We start from the raw sequence: 5,335 nt of genomic DNA, 5'->3' as shown, positions 1-5,335 counted from the left end.
AAACTTCATCTAGCCACAGGGAATTTTCTCTTCACTGTGGAGATAGCTGTTACAGGCATGCAATAATCATGGAATAGGTTTGTATCTTTTCCACTGTGGTTGCTTTAATTTGCAGTGACATTTGTTAGATCATGTATTTAGAACCACAATAATTTTTACATCTTGTGTGCCAAAAGCAGATACATACATCTTACCTGAAGCTGGGATGGCAGTGCTAGCAGATGCATCCTAGCCAGCACCAAACCCATATACTCACTGTGCTTTATCATTATATTGAACTTGATCCAAGGAAGTAAATTATAAGCCAATTTATCTTTATTTATATTGATCAACTGAAACACGTGTCAGCAGAAAAGGCAACACATGCTCTACAAACTCACCAGTGTCAGGTTGTGTTGGTGGTTTGCTGGCCCCTATGTGTGCCTTCACACCTCCTAGTCCTTGAATTAGCTGAAGTCTGCTCCATGGACAGTTCAAGGGAAAATACAAGTATAACAGACTAATTTGCACCACTTGACTTAGAAAGTATGATGAGGTGCAGAAGTGGTTAACACACAGGATGTGGTATGCTGGGCCTCGCATCACTACTTCTTGATGCTCACACACAGGACAACCCTGAGAAGAACTGTCAAGCTGAAAGTACATACCAGAAATCATTCTGCAACAAGCTTGCAGGCTCGGTAGAATCAATGCGCTATGTTTCGGGTATATGGAAAACAACATCATGGGCTTAGTACTACTGGGATTGGACTTGGGCAGCAGATTTTCATTGCCTCTAATTCAAGACAACCTGAGTTGTCTTGAAAGCTGTCTCCTTGTAGGCTACACAAAAAAAAAAAAAAAGGTTATTTGTGCTATAAATGTCTTCTAGGCTCCATGGAGTAAATCCCTGGTTTGGAAGTGTTTTGAGGGAAGGAACAACTAAAAACACAGAAACAAGTTAAAACTGGAACAAAATGCAACATAACCCTAACAAAAGCAGCTTCTGCCTGTCTAGTAGAATACTTTTATCTGATTTTACAGACAAAGGAAGTATGGGAAGATGTCATTTATCTGGACTAGAAAAAAGCATTTGATACCCTGCCAGATGGAAACTATTAGTTCAAGTAGGGAAAGTGGGGATTAAGATAAGAATTGCAAAGTAGTTAAGGAATTGGCTGAAGGGGAGGTGACAATGGGTTGAGCTGAAAGAAAGAAAATCCCTAGCAGAGTTTTGCAAGAGTCACTATCAACCCTATTCATTTCCTTAACAATTTTGGCACAAAAGATTTTCTAATGGAACTTTCTGATGGCTGAGGTTGGGAAGCTTTGTTCATACTGACAAACAGCAGAATTTTACCTAAGAAGAGCCAAATAGTCTTCAGAAGCAATAGACATGAAGGGAAATTTTACTATGTAAGATAGAAGTGTGTGCACTTAAGAAGTCAAGAGTAAGAGCGTGTGCTAACCATGTACATGACAACAAGCCAGCAACATGGCCTGACCACTGGAAAAGGTAAATGTCACTTAGAATGAAGTAAAGTATTTCTACTACAGGAAGGATAATATTACTGAAATCAATAAATGTCAGATACTGGCAAGACCTCATCAAGAAGACCATGCCCAGTTTTGGTCACCATGGCTATGTGTGTGCTGCTAAATGAAAACATGCCAGGGATTGCTCTCTGGCTTTGAGGCCAAGCAGCATGGAGCAGAGCATGTCTAAACCTCTAAACTCTCCCACCTTCTCCAATAAGTCAAGCTCACATTGCCTTTTAGGAATGGTCCCTGGCCTTTGCTAGCTCCAAAACCAAGCCCAAACATTTCTTGGGAGACTGCTAATTAGTACAGGCAAAACCCATGCAGACAGTAAATCGTGTGCTGGTGTCTCTGGCCTAGTCTCTTTCTCTGTTTAGTCTTCTAGGGTGGACCTACCACAGTGTGTCCAAAATTTGTGCTGGATTAATGCATGCTGAAGAGGAAGGCTACTAGGAAGTGGGGAAAACTGGAGAGCATCTTACAGGAGGAGATGAGAAGCACTTGAATCATCTAGCAACAGAGAAGCTGAGAAAGTAGATGACTGGCATAAATAAGAAATAGGGGACAAATATTTAAACCAAAAGACAACACTTGATGTGAGTAGATTAAGAAAATCATAACAAGCTTATGCATTCATCCCGCAGGGCAGATTCCATAACTTGGATGTGTCCTCTCTCTTCAGACTTCTTCTGTAGGGAGAAATTATGTTTATAAATCCAGCTTGGAGTTGAAACACCTTCTGCTTTTTCAGAAATATTACTGAACACAGTATATTCCCATTAAAACAAAATGTTTTCAAAAACAACAAAAAGGATTAAAAAAAAAAAAAAGAAAAGTATCTTCTAGCTGCCAGACTTTTTCCATTCACCTATAAAAGCCATCAGGGAAAAAAGCTGCTATTTGACATTTAAAGAAGAGCTCTTCCTCTGTGATGCACTGTGGTGCAGTTGTAAGGGCGTAGTCACACATTTGCTAAGTAGGCTGTAGTTATAGTTTTCAATTTCCTAGAGGCAACACTCCCCTTCACCTACCCAAACCCAAGTCTCCTATATGGCAGTGTCACGGGCTGTTGCCATGCCAGCAGCCAGCCACTGATCTTTTTTGAGAACAAAGGTGTACTTATTAAGAAGATTAAACTGGTGACACCATTTATCCACATGCCAGACACTGAGGATATAGCATCCCCATGCCCCTTGTGAATGACAGTAATCTGACCTTGCCTGACCACGCTCTTCACAACAGCACAGTTTCTCCTTAGCCACAACTGGAGCACGGATGAATTGTACTTTATTCACTGTAAAGCACTAAGACTCCATGTCTCTGTACAGAACTATCTGAATATTTCCTCAAAGTTTACCAAATGTTTCCCTGTTCCCAAGCCACAGAGAAGTGGTGAGCAACAGAGGGCTGAGGGAATCCCTGCGGCTGCAGTCTCCAGAGCCCTGTGAGGATGACTTCTCACACTCCATGAGCCTGACCAAAAACCTTGCCAGGCTGGGAGGTCTCCCTCAAGACCAATGGATTTTGGACCTGCACTTCATGATGTTAACTGTGGAAGAGGAAAGCATTGTTTGACGAACAGAAACAAGTGAAGAGACAAAAGTGTCCTAACATCAGAAAAGTGACTTCCACAGGAGACGTCGTGAGTAATATACATGATGGAGCATATCAATGGCTTTGAGGAGGAACTCTGAGGGTCTGGAACCGCTTTTGGAAAGGAGAAGGAACACCAAAGCTGATGATTTTCAGTAGTCTTCCTTGATCAGTCCTGTTGTCAGGTCCATCAACCCCCTGCTCCTTGAGGGGAAGCAGAAAATCATACAGCTACAAAAATCATATGTACGCAAAATCATACAGATACAGTCTCTCCTCTGCCTTCTTGCTGGCTCATGTCCTTCCTCTCCCCAGAATCCAGGATGTTTCTCCTCTCTGTCACAGTCTTTGCTGGCACCAGAATGCTGCCTGCACTTGGTTCCAGCGGCTTTTTTCTCCTTTGTTAGACAGACTAACAGTTCATGCCATCTTTTTCTCATCAGCTTTTAGTGTGACCCATGGGAGACAGGGCAAGAGGGAAAGGGAAGAGGCAAAAAGCCAAGTTTTGTAATGCTCAAATGTAGTTTCACATGCAGGAAATGTGAGATCCTTCAGCCACAGGGCTGACAACATCACAACAGAAGCCACGCATCCTAATACAAATGTTAAACAACGTGTTTCTATGACTTAACTTTACTTCAGTCTTCCCACAAAACCACAAAGAGTAGGAGAAGAACTAACACATCCTCTTCTAGGTTTCCTTTAACAAATGTGTCAATGTGTCACTGACTGAGAAGCAATTAAAAGTGTGATGGATTGGTTTGAGAAAGACAAACTTTGTATCTGTCCTGTCCATCTAAGCCCCACAGAACCTCTCCCATGCTAAAATCTGTATGTAGAAGCATTATCTTCCACAGACATCGATCAGGATCCTGCTGGGCGAACTGGACCTGAAGCAGCAGCAGCGATCCCTGACACTATGTGTCTGCCCGAGAAATCAACAGGCTGGTTCCTCCTGCCTCCAGGGTGGAAAGGAAGAAGAGACATCTAGCAAAGCTCTGCAGAGAGGAACAATCTGCTCGCCTGGCTGCCCTTCATTGCATACGCCTCGCCGGAGGAGCACGCTTGCTGCCCTCCCCACCAGTCACATGAGGGAAGGCACAAGCCAGTCCCTGCGGTCCAGCCTTGCATGCAGTATCAACCCCAGGAGTTATTTATAGTCCCCCGGGAAGTGACAGGGGATGTGGACATGAATGGGACGGCGATTCAGACCAGATGTCCGTGAGCCCTTTCCAAGCAAGCCTGCATAAATGTGCAGCACAGCTCGCAATCAGAGCTGTGTTGTGTCAAACAACTGTGGTTACCCGAGGACCAGCGTGATAGCGTTGAGCCGGCAATGGAGCAGCGGAAAGGATTCTTGTTCACTAATTGAATAGAGGCCTCGACCAAAGGAGAACAATACGTGGCGCGGGGGTGGCGGGGCTGCATTGTGAGAGCCTCTGCGAGGAGAGGCCACTGCTGCCAGTCCCATTGTTCGGTGCTATCTCCATCTGCTCACTGGACAGACCTCCTTGCCCAGCTAGCCGTACATATCTGCATCCTGTAGCTCTGCCACCATCTTTACTAAGGGCCATGAGTCCTCACCAGCGATGCTGCTGGACCTGGGCGCTGATGAAGGTAGAGCACTTCTTCAAGCATTGGATGTTCTTGTGTTTTCAACATCGCCAGTGAATCCAAAGCTCTTACCACAGCCTTATTGTTGCTCTTACTATGAGACCAAGTTCCACAATAACTGCATTTTTCCAGTGCTGCTAAAACGGATTCACTTTGCCAGCAAGAGATTTTTTTATTTTTTTTTTAAATTTGCATGTGTTAGAATTTGTTCAATGGAATTAAGAGAGAGGTCCTCAGCTGTTGAAATCAATGCTGCTGAAGTCAACAAAGTGCATGCTCATTTGTGCAGCTGAACCCTCGACTAGAGTTTTACCAATATACAGCTGATCAACATACCATTAAACTGATCTTGAACATGAACCCAAGAGACCAGTTCCTTACTAACAACAAAAAGAAAAGAAGCATCAAATAGTGAAACAGGGAAAATGGAGGGACCCAAAGAGGGGGAAAGGGAAGCCTGCTGAAACAGAAGAGCCTGGAACCACTTTCTGAAAACAAGCCACAAACGATGCTAAAGAAACTCCCCTGACATGCAACTGTCACTAAGAGCGTTGGCTTTTTTGGTAAATCCTTAACCCTGACCTGTCTCAGCTGGTGAGCACAGGCTCTT

General features: G+C 43.8%; 1 long non-coding RNA gene across 1 annotated transcript; it reads right to left on the bottom strand.

The window, feature by feature from the left end:
* Positions 1 to 2,649: 2,649 nt before the first annotated feature.
* LOC134162947 (uncharacterized) lies at positions 2,650 to 5,070 on the bottom strand. The gene is made up of 2 exons (XR_009964497.1): positions 4,676 to 5,070; positions 2,650 to 3,315 (listed from the first exon to the last, which is right to left on the bottom strand). It is a non-coding gene; the product is annotated as an uncharacterized LOC134162947 (long non-coding RNA).
* Positions 5,071 to 5,335: the final 265 nt, after the last annotated feature.

This window comes from Pezoporus occidentalis, unplaced genomic scaffold (assembly GCF_034315485.1).
Source record: "Pezoporus occidentalis ecotype Australia unplaced genomic scaffold, CSIRO_AGI_Poc_V1 ctg195, whole genome shotgun sequence".
In the NCBI taxonomy this organism is placed as follows: domain Eukaryota; kingdom Metazoa; phylum Chordata; class Aves; order Psittaciformes; family Psittacidae; genus Pezoporus; species Pezoporus occidentalis.
The sequence above is the reverse complement of the archived record's forward strand: the minus strand, read 5'-3'. Positions and strand labels throughout refer to the sequence as shown.